A 16,025-nucleotide genomic window follows, 5' to 3' on the forward strand; every position below is an offset into this window, starting at 1 on the left:
AAGAAATGGCTGAATAAAACAAAGAAACTTCTAGGTAACTAAAATGGGGAGGGGAGGTAGGAAAGGACATTAAAAGTTGAAGAGTAATAGAATTGAGCATAGAGTGTCAATAGTTGGGGAAGAAAAGAAGCAGATAATTACTGAATAAGGAAGAACTATAGAAATGAATTGTTACTAATGTAGGATTGTCAGTACTATGCATTATCATAATGTCACATGATCAATTTGCTAGCTTTTTTTAGACAGTTCAAGACTGCAAAATATGATAGTTTAACTCTTCAATACCTGTGTGGTTATATTCATAGTTAAAGTGCTATAGTTAGTCTGCAGACTATTAGAAGCCTAGCCAATAAGCAGAGGTCAGAATCAAACCCTGTACCCTCTGTCTACAAGTTAAACACCTCAACCATTATGTGGTGTGGAATGTCACACCTCTAAAAGCCACAAATATCTTGAATTCCAGAGCAGTTTCCAATAAATAAATAAATAAATAAATAAACTGACAAATATAAGATAAACAAATGCAAATATTTTGTGAACAATGAAAGCTATTAAAACTGTACAAACATCAATATCAATAAAAATAATTTTTACAGTGATGGTAGTCAGTGTGTTAAGTCTTTCCATAAATACTGTAATATATTATAATGCACTCCTCAAACCCCAAATTATATTTTTTATAAATTTTCACAAATGTTCATATCCTGAAAACTATACAAACAATATATACAGATATATATTTTTGGGGAAATAAGCTTTCATACGACAAGAAATTCCTCAATAAGTGAATGTTCATTGAGGTATTTACAAAAATATAAAAACATAAATTTAATTGTATAATTAGCAATACATACAGTTCTGGACATCTCTCAAGATGTGCAACTTACAGCGTGACTCTCAAAGACAGTTTTCTTCAACAACATCTGAGGTTTCATCTAATATCATGCAACAGTTTGTAAGTCACTTGTTTTTTGAAGCGTTAAGTACATATGGAAATATTACTTATTTTCATAGTTAAAGACAAAATACTGCTTGGAACCACCACGAAGAAAGTAAAAATCTTGTTTTATTTAGTAAAAACGAGCGCTTTCACGCACACAGGTGCGCTTCATCAGGTTACAATTTTTACATAGAAGTTTCCCATTTATATATAAAAAGCGTCATCAATTATCCAATTAATTAATGAGGAATCGATGCAGTTAAAGTAACCGCCAGTATATAACATCTCTTAGTAAATGCAGTAAAATCTGTAAATACTCCTCATCCTTACATTAAAATACTAAGATATATACAACATCTAGTTAATAATATGACATAAGTCAATGACTTAAATAATATTTAAAAAGCACTCATATTTACATTTGCAATTTCATTTGAACATCTAAATCGGATTGAATTCCTTTAGACAAATTTGTTGCATCAAGTTAAATCCAACAGGGAAAGTAATATTTCTCTTTGTAATTCATCATCGCTCCAAGGCTATGTTCATTAAATAAATATATATATGTCGATGTTGCGCAAAAATGTAGATTTAATTTTTTTTTTTTTTTTTTTTTTTTCTTTCATCAAGCGTTATTAAAACATGCTAATTAACATTTTTCACGTCAGCCAGATGCAATACATCCAACAGACCTTTATCTAAATGCCCAGTATCTAAAAATCAAATCACCGACAGCCATAAGTATAATATATATGGTCCGAGATGTTCTTACCAGCCATTACGACAAAATTAAACCGGAACATTATATACAGCGTTCCAAACATATACGCATTTCATGGTGTTTATATTTCAGTAGTACATTTCAATTACCTATGATACTATATAGTTACCTGTTAAAATCAGAAGATACTGTTCACTAGCATATGCTAGTCTAACGATTCAGGTTACTATAGATAATTGTGGGACATATTTCATATAAAGCCCACTATTATTGTGATGCAAGTTTATAAAATCTACGTCAATTAATAGTTGACATTATTCTAATATGTGGTTTATGGCTTATTATTATACAATAAATCTCAACATTGACAAGTTATGTTGACAAAAATATTGTCCAAAAGGATAATAATGCAGCTAAATTAATAAAAATGTAAATATATGCCTAGGAGAAAGGACATAATAGAGGTCTATAATAATAATAATTTTCATAGTTACTAACAAACAACTAGCAGTATTTCCAGTATAATGGGATATAAAATAGCATTTTCAGTGAATTGTCCTGTCTCCCAAACTGATATTTCACACCATACACCAATAAAATGTTGGTCTCAGTTATGAAAGCATGAATAATAAGTAGTAGTAAGTGTCATTCCCCTTTGCCCTTTCTAATACTGCCTATTATTAGCTGGAAAGTCATCTAGTTAAGGAAAACAGACCTCAGAAAGTTGTGGATGTCATAAGAAGGTATGAGTGTGAACTGGAAGCACAAAAGAAAGGTGTTATAGGCTCGAGTGATTTAATTAATTGGATTATTCTTACGTAGCTATTGAGAACCAACAGGGAAAATATTTGGAAGATTATCGCACATTCCAAACTAGACAGAACTGAAGTGGTATCTTCAATCTGTAATGTTTTTTCTGATGAGGCTTGAGGTAGTCATTTACCCAGATAAGGAAACAGAGTAGTCATTTTGTTTAGATGAGCCGTGACTACTATCAAACACTTTATCAGTATTTCTGAGTCCACCACAAAATTTCCATAGATACCATAGGCATTGCTTATCATACAAAATGAAAACTGGATACATTGTGGATGAGGTATTTTTAAGCAAAAATCTAAAGGCATATTCATCTTACATTTTGTTTTTTTATTGTTTGTTTTTTTAAGCAGGTAAATGCTTTAGCATGAGTAATGCTTTCGGCGATGTCAGTGGCTAGCTGGAAAACATACTGTAATTTGAAAATGTAACTTGCATCTTAATACACAAAATATAGCAACTTACATTTGAATCAGTTTTCATAATTAATATCATTATAGGAGTAATTCGCTATCTATAAGTAGTCATTTAGTGTTCATATCAAAGACTTTATCATGAAGTGGATGCATATAAACAGGGGACTTAGTAGAGAACAAAGCTGTACAATAGCAACATTCTGCTGAAAGTATAAATCTGAGACTTTATTATGAAGATAAAGTATACAGCTTTTAGTAATGTACCAAACATCTTCAGTGGCAGCATTTTTATAAAACTAACTAAGCAGTTGTAATTAATTTTGGTCTAACAGTCATAGAGACTTCATAAATGGTGGGTCAAGGGGTTGTCATACGAGCATGTGCTCCCTCTCTTTAACAGACAAAACCTCTCCCATGGAGTACTTGTGCTTCTCCGCCCCTAGCCACCCCCCACCCCAACCAACAAACACACAAGTCATTTATTTGGCCTGGTATGGTCTGCCTTTTTTAAAATTGCAGCTTCACCACTTTTGACATAACAGTACAGGACTCTCATCCAGGCCATACCTGCATGTCACTATAAACTCATAATCTAATGCAAGATTGTTTCTGAAATGATAGTTAACATGAAACTTCTGAGGTGACATGATCATTCTTTCCATATTTCTCAGGTTATATGAGAAAGTGATCATTATTTCCATATTTCAAGGGTTATATGAGAAAAGGCGGGTTCTCTGCTTGATCTGATGTCTGTCTAGAAGGGCATCCTCTTCTTTATATGATCATAGGATGCACCTGTACTACATTTGTGAGACCTTTACAGTAGCCCTTAACCGTGGATACTAATTATTGTACAGTAGTTTAGTAGTTTAATTACACAAGGTTTAGAGGCAGATAGGCCGTATTCACCCTTTTCAAGAGAAAAACTGTAATTTTCCAGGATAGTGTAAGTGAGATGTCATTTAGTGCCATTTGTATTCTATTAGTTTTATTCACATTTCCAAGTAAGAGAAGCAGCATGCCATACTCTGACAGTAGTTTGTGTATATTATTCCATATGTCTGTGTGATTTAGGTGCATCCATTCATTAAACTCCATTTTGCCATTTTTGCACATGGGGTCAGAGTGTCACATCAACAGCAAGCATCACCCAGAGCCAATGTTCACACTACCAGTGACTAGCCCTGCTGTGGTTGTTTTTCCACACACACACATGTACACCCATTCCTAAGAGCAATTTAGAGTATCCAGTCCACCTACTGCATATCTTTGGAATGTGGGATGAAACTGGAGCACTCAGAGAAAACCCACAAGAACACAGGGAGGACATACAGACTCTGCATAGAAGGCACCCTAACTGAGAAATGAACCATAAAACCTCTTACTGCCAGAAAACAACATTACCTGCTGTGACACCTTGCTGCCCACTTTGCCACTGTAGGTGTATGTCACCTAGTAATATTGTAGGACATTTTGAGATGCTTCATTATTATGTTAAGAATTATCCATTTGACACAGTAGGTAAAGAGGAATAGTGAATCAGACAAGGTCATTTGTATCCAAAACTATCAACCTGCTTGACCACTGAGTCATTGCATTACTGGGTAGGGGCCAGGAAACCTCTGGTGAATACCACGTGTTATTGCATTGGTTATGACTGTTTACAGTAAACTTTTAGCCATTAAATGATAAGTCTGTTTAGTCATTCTGCAATGTTTTTTTAGCATGGTATTATCAGCTCCTGTATACAGTATAACTATCAGCTGCATACAGCTATACTGCAGTTTAGGTAGATCCACTGAAAAATTAGAAATAAAAAAGTGAAATAGCAGTTGCCCAAGGACTGCTCCTTGCAGTATCTGTGCTGAAATAATTCTTAGGTTAGATATGTTATCCAGTACTTTACTTACATTTTTCCTGATAAGTAAATCAGCAAACCATCTAATGGGACTGTGACGTCCCCATTCTGGGCCACTAATCAAGGAGCCAGAATCCTCACCACTGACACTAGAGAGGCATGTTCACTTGGAACAAAAATGGATACACCCAGCATTTCCAGATACAGCTCTCTGCATCAAGAACGATTTCCCTTAAGAGCACACAGGGAACACACTCAGCCCAGGGTTTGGGTTTCTCTCTCTCTCTCTCTCTCTCTCTCTGTCTTTCCCCATGTCTCCAGTAAAGCTCCCTGCTGGCACAACTGGAAAGTTAAGTCCTCAGCCAAGTGCCCAAGCCACGTCCTGCAGCACCCTCTCTGTGAAACTAGTGCTCATGTCCCTGCTCCAAGTAGCTCACACACACGCACTTTGAGATTTGATTTTCACACACACACACGCACACACACACACACACACACACACACACACACACACACACACACACACACACACACACACACACACACACACACACACACACACACACACCTGGGAAAGGCTAGCACAGATTTACTAGCTATGCTCCTTTCTGCCCAAACTATAAGGTAGTTACACTGCCACCAGACACCCCAAACCCAGCTACTCTAAGGCTCTTGCAAGGTACCCAATTACACTGAGTGAAATTAATATTAATACAAATGGCAATGTTGACCAAACAGCCAGGCTTTCAGGATTGGCCACAGTGTCATCAATAGATATAAGTACTCTCAAAGATTAAAAATATTCTCTAAAGGACCAGCCACAATGAAATGTTTAAGTATATTTAATAATAAATAATAAAAGAACATGAAAATACTAAATAGCTATTTACAATAAATACCAGAGTTTTAATCACAGGAAATATTAAAATAATGCAGATGAACAGATTCACATAGATACAGAAAAACAGTACTTAACTAATCTCACTATATTTTCCTGGTTGATCTAAAGAATTACTATTCCCTGGACACTTACTAGAGCAAGGCAGATGAAGTAGGTGAGAGATCCTTTAAGGTCAGGTTATAAAAACAGACTGCAATGAGACTTCAGTCTCGCCTAGTATTAAACATTAATTTTATTGATGGATTACAGAATGATATCACATACATCTGGTCATTTGACTTCTGGTACCCATGCAACCCCCCCATTGCTAGAAACATCAAGGATTTAGCACCTATGTGTTAACAACACACACACACACGCACACACACACACACACACACACACACACACACACACACACACACACACACACACACACACACACACACACACACACACACACACGCACCTGGGAAAGGCTAGCACAGATTTACTAGCTATGCTCCTTTCTGCCCAAACTATAAGGTAGTTACACTGCCACCAGACACCTCAAACCCAGCTACTCTAAGGCTCTTGCAAGGGTACCCAATTATACTGAGTGAAATTAATATTAATACGAATGGCAATGTTGACCAAACAGCCAGGCTTTCAGGATTGGCCACAGTGTCATCAATAGATATAAGTACTCTCAAAGATTAAAATATTCTCTAAAGGACCAGCCACAATGAAAAGTTTAAGTATATTTAATAATAAATAATAAAAGAACATGAAAATACTAAATAGCTATTTACAATAAATGCCAAAGTTTCAATCACAGGAAATATTAAAATAATGCAGATGAACAGATTCACACAGATACAGAAAAACAGTACTTAACTAATCTCACTATATTTTCCTGGTTGATCTAAAGAATTACTATTCCCTGGACACTTACTAGAGCAAGGCAGACGAAGTAGGTGAGAGATCCTTTAAAGTCAGGTTATAAAAACAGACTGCAATGAGACTTCAGTCTCACTTTAGTATTAAACATTAATTTTATTGATGGATTACAGAATGATATCACATACATCTGGTCATTTGACTTCTGGTACCCATGCAACCCCCCATTGCTAGAAACAGCAAGGATTTACCACATATGTGTTAACAACACATGCACACATACACACACACACACACACACACACACACACACACACACACACACACACACACACACACACACACACACACACACACACACACACACACAGCCTTGCTAAGATCTGCTGCATTGCCTGGAAGTCATAAAACAATTTCAAACCACCACACTTCCAGAGAAGCAATTTATTCTTCCCAGTGACAGTGCAGGAAGATTCCTAGTGCAGACTTTTTGTTATCTTGCTGCATTGAGAACTGTAAGATAACAGTTTTATGGGCTATGACCAGTATTTTAATTTCAGAACATATTCAAGTTTGAGATTAACCTCTTCTCTTCCTGTACCCTCTGTTAAAACATGTACATTTAAACAGTTACAATAATGCATGTATATTTATTTTTCTGTCCAACAGAGCACAATGTTGGTACATTTTTAACACAAGCAGCTTTACAAATACATTGTTCAACACAAACATCCGTGCAAATCAGTTTGATACACAAATGACATATAATTCTTTACACAATTCCAGGTACCTGTGCTGGCATATGTTACACATCCACTGCCCTACTTTTCCTGGCATAGCTGGCAATATGTCACATCTTCACAGGGACTATCACCCATGTTGAAATATGTAACTTGTGATGAAAGTGGGCTATGATCAACTGAACTAGAAGTCTATTTAAGAACAAGTAGGAGCACCTTAAGAAGGCCAATGTCCATATTATTCCAGTTGGTATTTCTAACAGAGAATACCACTATAAAAGCACGCTCCCCTGTTATGAGCACTACTGCTATTTAGATATATTTCCACACTTGGTAATAGATTGAAGTATTTGCATGTATAATACTGCTTCTAGTGTTTTGGCTAGCATAGGCTATATGGGGCTAATCTTCAGCCAAGTGTAGTCCTAGGAGTGGGGACTTTAGTGTGGGAAAGGTTTAAACTATACATGGAATGCATAGCTCACATGCTCTCTCTCTCTCTATATATATATATATATCTATATATATATATATATATATATATGTGTGTGTGTGTGTGTGTGTGTGTGTGTGTGCGTCTTTGTGTGTGTGTGTGCGCACGTGTGTGTATGGTGTGCATGTGTATATAAATGGATGCACTACATATTAGTGAAAACACCCAAAGTTAACTGCCTAAATGTTGACCACATATGATCAAAAACATGAAAGTCAACACAGCACTACACACGTGCCGAGAAACAGCCTTGACACATACAATTTCAAACTTAAAATAAATAAGTAAAACATTGTTTTTATGGGGGAAAAGCTACCTTTTGTGGGGCTATACTAACACCAAAACAGAACAATCCTCAGGGAAAGGGAATATTCCCCTTCCTGGAGATTATCTGTTTTGCACATCTGTTAGTCAACTGCCTAGTCAACCATATGCAGTCAACTAGACAGCTGTCAACATTGCACACACTTGAGATTTTAATTGACACCCATGTATATGAACTTATTTTCAAAAAGGATGGTTGCAGGGTATGAGATCTCCCAGATTTATTTTCAGACAACTTGATGATCAAGTGACAGCCATTTCTTTAACTGCTAATAGAATGAACAAATTGTGCCAGAATGCCTTTTGGCAAACCTCATTGGCAATTTTCATTGCAGCAAGTTAAGCAAAGTTTGGACAGCTATGACTTTTTTGGCTGACATGGCTGACACAGTACTAAAACAGAATAGAGAAGACAATCCTCTCCCATTGTTATCTGCACCTCTTTGTCAGTCATGTAAACATTTTTGAAAGAGATGCTCAAAAATCTTTTGAACTGTGTATTAGCACTATCACCAAGAGAGTGAGGCTATTAACCCTAGTACTGGGAAAGGGGGGAATGGATTTTTTAAATATCCTCTGTGAGACAGTTCATGTCCTTTTAGAATATTCTTGTCTAGCTAACTAGAACATTTTGCTGTTCCTGACACAACCAGCATTGTCCTCTTTCAAGTGGTTTCAGCAGACATATCTGATTTCAAAGAATTGACTCAAATATATGAGTCAGTACCAGCTCCTTGGGGCAAAAGTTTTGGCTCAAACTATGCCCCGAACAACTTAGGTTTGAAATGCTGGGGAAACTGACTGAGAAAGAATGAAAGTGAGCACCTGAGGCTAGCTCATCCATCTTGGGGGAGGGTGCTGGCAGAGGATAGCCCAAGATTGTAGCAGTTGCAACTTGGGACTCTGTGGAGCTCAGGTTCCCAAGGAGTTGCACATGCATGCTAGACAGAGAGTCACAGGCATATTGAAGGCCACACTAATGCTGTATCCATTGCAGATGGCACCACCTGTTGCTGGACAACAGGATTGCTTTTAAAACCATCTGGAAATACAAAGCTGATATAAGTATATTTGTTTGCAATTACTCTAACTGTTTAAGTGATATTTAATAATGTTGTGCTGCATTTATTTATTTTGTTGAATTTATCACTGTTTTTCAGCCTGCACTTGTTAAAGAAACTCCATCTGTTTGTTACTGTACTGTTCTTAGGTTGTTGTTTTAACTGTATTCTGCAAAAGCTGTTCTGGAAGTTTTGCAAAGTTTTTGTGTGTTCTGAAAATTTATCAGGGTCAGTGAACTTATTTCCAAGGATTCTTGACATTGCAGGAAGCATTACTACTGTTCTTTTCATTGTCTACATTTTATTTTTCCCACCCACTGCACAACTGTTGTTGTATTCTTAAAACTTGGTGGCTTTTGAGTTGTCTGCCTCTACTATAAATTTGATATTGGACAGTCCTCCCAGTCCAATTGCATCAGCTCATTCTACTGAGTACAGTGAGATAATTTGGGAATGCCCACTCCCTTAATTTCTTAACCTTGAATTATCTTCTGTTTCTTCCCTTGTTATTTAACAAAAAATACACTTTATTCAGCTGCTTTTACTGTATCTGTGTCTCTTCCTACTTTATTACTTTATTTTGCTTTTGCTGTGTGTTCTTAAAAGTATTCAATTGCATTTATTCTGCTGCATTTATTACTGCTTGTTAGTAGCCTGATTAAATTGTAATTATTATTCTAAGCCTTTTAGTTTTGGTATAAGGACTTGGGCTTCATGCCAGTTATTTTACATTAAGAAGGTTTGTGGTCTACACTCTTGTGGGAGGAAAAGGTAGCCTCTGCCTTTATGAGCTGGGAATTGCTGGGTGAAGGCTTATTGTGCCTATTGTTCTAAGTGTCTTTGTTCCAGTTTAAGCACTTGGGTTCCAGACCAGTTATTTTACATTAGAAAGATTTGTGGTCTAAACTCTTGTGGCAGGAAGGCTCATTTTGCCTGTTATTCTGAAACTGTCTTAGTTCTGGTTTTCCCAATTGGGCTCCAAACCAGTTATCTTACATTAGGAGGGTTGTGATCTAGAGTCTTGTGACAGGAGAGTGTAGCCTACACCTTTCTAAGCTGGGAATTGCTGGTAAAAGCTTATTGTGCCTATTATTCTGTGTCTTTACTTTGATTTAAGAACTTGGATTCCAAACCAGTTATTTAACATTAGGAATATTTGTAGTCTAAAGTCTTGTAGCCTATGCCATTCTAAGCTGGAAATTGCAGGTGAATTGCTGCTTTACTTAAACTGATTTTTGCTGTGACTGTGATTTTATACACTTTGAATTTGTAGTGCTTCTGCATTATATAGCATAGGCCAGATTCACACTTAAATCTAGACTGATCTCACTTCAGCACTAAAACCAGCTCTTCACTGAGATACTGAAAGATCTGAGGCATCCATTGCTTCCAACTAACTATAAGTGCCTGGTTTTGCTCTTATATTGCATTTGTAATTTATATTTGCATTCTACTGTCTGTTTGAAATGTCTGAACTGTTTTTGCCACATTTTACTGTATATTGTACTTGTTCAGCTGTAGCAAAGCCCAGTTCCAGGTTTGCTGTTTCTGGGTCTCTTTTGTAACTTCTGAGCATTAAATTGAAGCCATTTTTGTTGGTGAAGGCCCTTCTGCACCCTTGTGGGAGGAGAGTGCTGTCTGGGTCCCATCTAATCGAGGGTGATTGGACTAGATCTCAGAGAGAGTGTCCTTATTTTGATTGGACTAGATCTCAGAGAAAGTGTCCTTATTGGCTATTTTGAGTTAAAAGGGTTATTTCTTGTTTTATTTTAGCACTGTATTTGTGCTTGTTTGCATGTAGTGCGCCATCATGCACTGCATCATAGTGGTTATAGATGCAAATGTTTTGCTTTTTAAATCTTCCCTTAGCATGTTGCTTGTGGTCCTTCAGAGGTTTTTCATGGCTCTGCTCTTCTGTCAGGTGGAACACTTAGCCTAGCCTCAGAGGTACCAACACACCTCTCACCCACTAGAAATTCCTAAGTGTGACCTCTTTTCCTGACCACATAAATTTACCTAACACTATGGATAAACAATTTCCCCCAGTTTCTCCATCCAGCTTGGTTGACATGGGCATCCTGAGGCAGTGCAGCAACTGCCTCTTGTTAACCAACAACCCTCTAGTTCTAGTCCAGACAAACTCAACATGTGAGAGATGCAACTATATTAAGAACCTTGAATCCATGCTCTGTCACACACCAGTCAGTACATATGACAATGAGCGGGTTGTCAGCATGCACACCTCACCTCCTACTCCACCAAAACCCACATCACACATACCTACATATGCGGAGGTCCTCACCAAAAACATACCTAAACACCAGAGACCTCCCAAACACAAACACAGGCACGCTACACATAATACTTCCTCTGCAGAACACAATACATATAATAACTCACACACCAGTGTCTCATCTATCAAACCCTTAAGGCAAAACACAAAACCAAACATAGTCATAGGTGATTCCATCGTAAGACACACAAATTTCCGTCTCACAAGGATGGATAAGGAAAAAGTCATTGTCAGCTGTCTGTCAGATGCCAGGATCCACCATATCACATATGCACTCAAGTCTCTCAACAACAGATACTGTTATGACTCTGTCATAGTCCATGTTGGTGTTAATGACTTGAGACATACCTCTCTGGAATATATGAAGCAAAACATGACTGAGTTCTGGGACTACATGTCTCAGGCAGGTATGTAGTTAGCCTTAAGCAGCATTTTACCTTCATCTAGGATGATGCCTCAATACAAACATAAAATAATTGACTTCAATAATTGGCTTAGTTTTTGGTGTCATTCTAAGGGGATCCAATATTTGTCAGCCTGGGATGACATGATTGACAGACCTTGATGCTTTGCCAGAAATGAACTTCATCTATCACCCCTGGGATTTAATCTACTGGCTAAGGCTCTTGCCACCCCCATAGTGCCATTTTAGGCAGTGTCTCAAGGACAAAATTCCCGGTGTAAAAACTCCATCTAAAAAAATCTCATGGTTATGCTGCTAAATGCTAGGAGTCTTAACATGAAACTGCACTCACTGGAAGCAGTCCTCACCTTGGAAGATGCAGACATTTGTACAAGCACAGAGACTTGGTTCAAGGCTGTGGAGAGCACCACAGCCATATTGGGTTTCACCTCCTTCTACATGTTCACAGCACAGACTGAAGGCATGAAAACTAAAGGAGATGGTGTATCAATATTCATTAAAGATAAATACACCCCCAGATTGGTTAAACAGTACAACTCCTTGGAGGTACTTCAGGTGCAATTAACTGTTGGTAGGACACCTATTCAAGTAATTGCCAGCCACAGGACCCTCTCCATGAATCAGAATACCCACTTTGCCTATTTGTAAATGCTGGAGTCTATCAAGATACATCTGAACATCATGGTTTTGGGTGACTTTAACTACCCATCTATTGACTGAGTAAATTACTCATGCTCAAACTCACTTGTCCAAAGATTCCCTAACTTTGTTAACTCCAGTGCCATGGACCTGCTGGTTGACAGTCCCACAAGGAGTGCCAGCATCCTGAATCTGGTGCTTACCAATATGGGGGGCCACTGTAGTACCCCCACTGTGAGGTCTTCCCTTGTGACATCTGACCACAAATCAGTATCATTCGAAGTAACTATCACACTTGACCCCCTCCCCCAGCAGCAACTAAACTAAAAAACTTCTCCAAAGTAGATTATAACCTCTTACAGTATGGTATAAATAGCTTCACTGCATCTCCTCTCTCAGATGGAACTGGCAGTTATGCCGAGTTCTACACCAGTGCTTTATACAAACACCTGTATAACTACATTGACTTAGGCATATCTGATAAGACCAAAACAAGCTCCTCAAGGAAGAGAAAACCTGCCTGGTGGACAACTGCCATTAACAGGCTTTAGAACAGGAGGAAGAACTTACTGTCTAAGAGTAAGAGGGAGTGAACCCTAAACTGGAAACACTTCCTCCTCAGTTTAAACAAGCAAATAAGACTTCTTGTGATGTCCCCCAAAGCAAACTATAAATCCAAATTAGCTTCCTCAACTAAGGACAATCATAAGGCATTCTTTACTTACATCCATAACCTAAAAGGAAAGGCCCAGATTTGTGCCAAACTGGTAGTTAATGATACCACATATACTGAGCCTGTGGACATAGCTAACCTGTTGTCCAACAGGTTCTGTGAAAACTTTATTCCCCTGTCTCCACCACATGTACCTCATGACATCCCTACCACTTGTCCCCTAACTTGTATCTCTACAGAGCAGGTCATAAATACCCTCTCTAAGGCCAAAAACACAGCTATGGGACCTGATAACATCCCAGGCTTCATCCTACATGGGCTCCAACAAGAATTAGCAACACCATTGTGTACTCTTTTCAGTCATAATCTAAATACCGGCTTCATCCCAGCTGAATGGAAAATGGCCACTGTTACTCCCTTGCATAAAGGCGGTGCTTCCACTGACCTCGGGAACTATAGATCTATTAGATTAGCCTGACTACCCTTATCTGCAAGAGAGAATCATCATGGACCTTACCAACAAAGATATAGGTAATCTCCAAACATTTGACCCTGCTCAGTTTGGATTTGTCAAAGGGAGATCATGCCTGTTAAACCTGGGGGACTTCTTTGAGACAGTCACCAAGGCCCTGGATGAGGGGAAATCTGTGCATACAGCCTATCTAGACATAGCTGAGGCTTTTGACACTATCTCCTACTCAGGCATCATTGACAAACTCACCCAACTACGTATCAACCCTTATATCATTAGATGAGTGACTAACTGGCTCACTGATAAAACACATATAGTCAAAATAGAGGAACTGACGTCCAATAGCAGACCTGTAACCAGTGATGTTTCACAGGGATCAGTCCTGGGACCTCTACTGTTTGGACTCTATTTCTCTGAAATACAGCAAAAACTAAAGGTTTGTGGCTGGCAAAGTTTGCTGATAACTGCAAACTGGGAGCAGTCATAGAATCTCCAAATGATGTCAACATCCTACAAGAGGGTCTTACACAAACAAGTTATTGGTGCCAAAGTCATGGCCTTAAACTCAATGCAAAAAAAAATGTGTTATCATACCTTTCTGTAAGAGTGACGTTCCTATTAACTACCAGATCAATAGCAATACCCTAAGTATGTGCTCAGTGGTGAGAGACCTGGGCACACAGGTTGACAGCAACCTTATCTTTGATCACCATGTCTCCACAGTGGTACGAAGGGCATTCTATATTGCTCACCTCATAAGTAAGGGCATTGCCTCCAGAAAAGAAGAAGTTATAACCTCCTTGTACTCTTCCCACATCAGGCCAATAATCGAGTACAACGCCCCTCTTAGTATGTATCTTTCCAAGCACCTGCAGCAATCGGGGAGACCACAAAGGTTCCTTACAAGGAAAATTCAAGGTCTTCAGCATCTGCCCTATGTGGATCATCTGAAATCACTGTCACTTCATCCTGTTTCATACAGACTACTCAAGGCAATCTCTGCCTTGCATATAAGGCAATCTCTGACCCTGCTTTATTTGAAATGCTGCATATCCACAAATCAAGGGTACACAGGTTACACACTCTAAAGTCCTAACCTGCTATGTGACATTAATAGATCCTGCTGGAGGCACAGATTTGTCTCCCAGAGGTTACTACATCTTTGGAACAGATTCACACTTCATGTCAAACAGAGCACCTCAGTGGCCCTCTTCAAAGGCAATTAGGATGATTGGATGGGTAACCATAAATTCACCCTGGGGGTTCCACCTGTATCCCTCTTGGACAGGGGCAATAGGTGCTGGTTGCGGAAATAAGGGTAGAACTTGGCTAGGCTTGTAAGGGCCCATAGGCCCATTAGTCTAGTAACTTCCTATGATCCTAACCTTTGTGACCTAGGTACGGTCATCCAGTAAAAATGTTTATAGGGAAACTTTGGTACTTCAATTGACCAGTAAGGACTGGACAGTAGTCTGTCATGTAGCTGTGCAATATTTAATGCCTAAACATCTATATCGGATGTTAGTTACAATCAGTGAGTGGTACAGTGATTACCAGTTGCTTAGATGGCTCTAGTAGCATCATGATCTAGTTGAGATCACCTCATGTGTTGTAGTATGTTATAGAGTAGGGAAATTACCTCATTCCAAAGTAGGCATACATCACTAAAAATACAGCAGTATATTTGTAAAGTCACTTGCTTGCCTGATGCAGTACACTGCAAAGGAGTGCTAGTGAGGGGGCAGGGGTGGCATAAACCAGAAGTCACATTCACTATATTGTGGTTATCTAGTCTGAATTGCACAATAAGGCTCACTATCTATGGTGACAACAACATACTGGGCTTGTAAAGCATGTTTTTTTTCTTTTAATGACTGCTCCAACCCTAGGGGACTTTCCTAGCTAATCCTACTTAAAGAGGTAATATTGACACAAGTAAGATATTGATGTGTCCACTTTAAGTGACAGTTCTAAGCCGGATATGATATCAGGATTATGTAGCGACACTAACTCTTTGAGTAGGTCTTCGTGGTACAGAGGCCACCTAGATTAAACTCTACTACTCAGATTCTGTGCATCATTACACAGTTCATCACCCTAGTCCTAGCTAGTCCACTTTGGAGTAGGTTTGCTGCTGGTCTTGGATCAGTACATTGTCCTCTGATAGTCACAATAATAACAGAAATTATTTTCTAGATGAGTGATCAACTCTTATTTCCTTAGGCCTTCATGAGTACAGAAAAAGGTAGATGACCAAATAAGACAGTTTGAAATTGGACAGAGTAGTATGGAAAATATATCCCACCTTGTATGAAGAAAATGTATTATAATGCATGAGGCACTACTTGGCAGTGACACGTAGAGCTAACTAGATGGCTGTAGAAGTCATGGAAAGT

This window comes from Protopterus annectens, chromosome 9.part0 (assembly GCF_019279795.1).
Source record: "Protopterus annectens isolate FY-2018-M chromosome 9.part0, PAN1.0, whole genome shotgun sequence".
NCBI classification, from domain to species: domain Eukaryota; kingdom Metazoa; phylum Chordata; order Ceratodontiformes; family Protopteridae; genus Protopterus; species Protopterus annectens.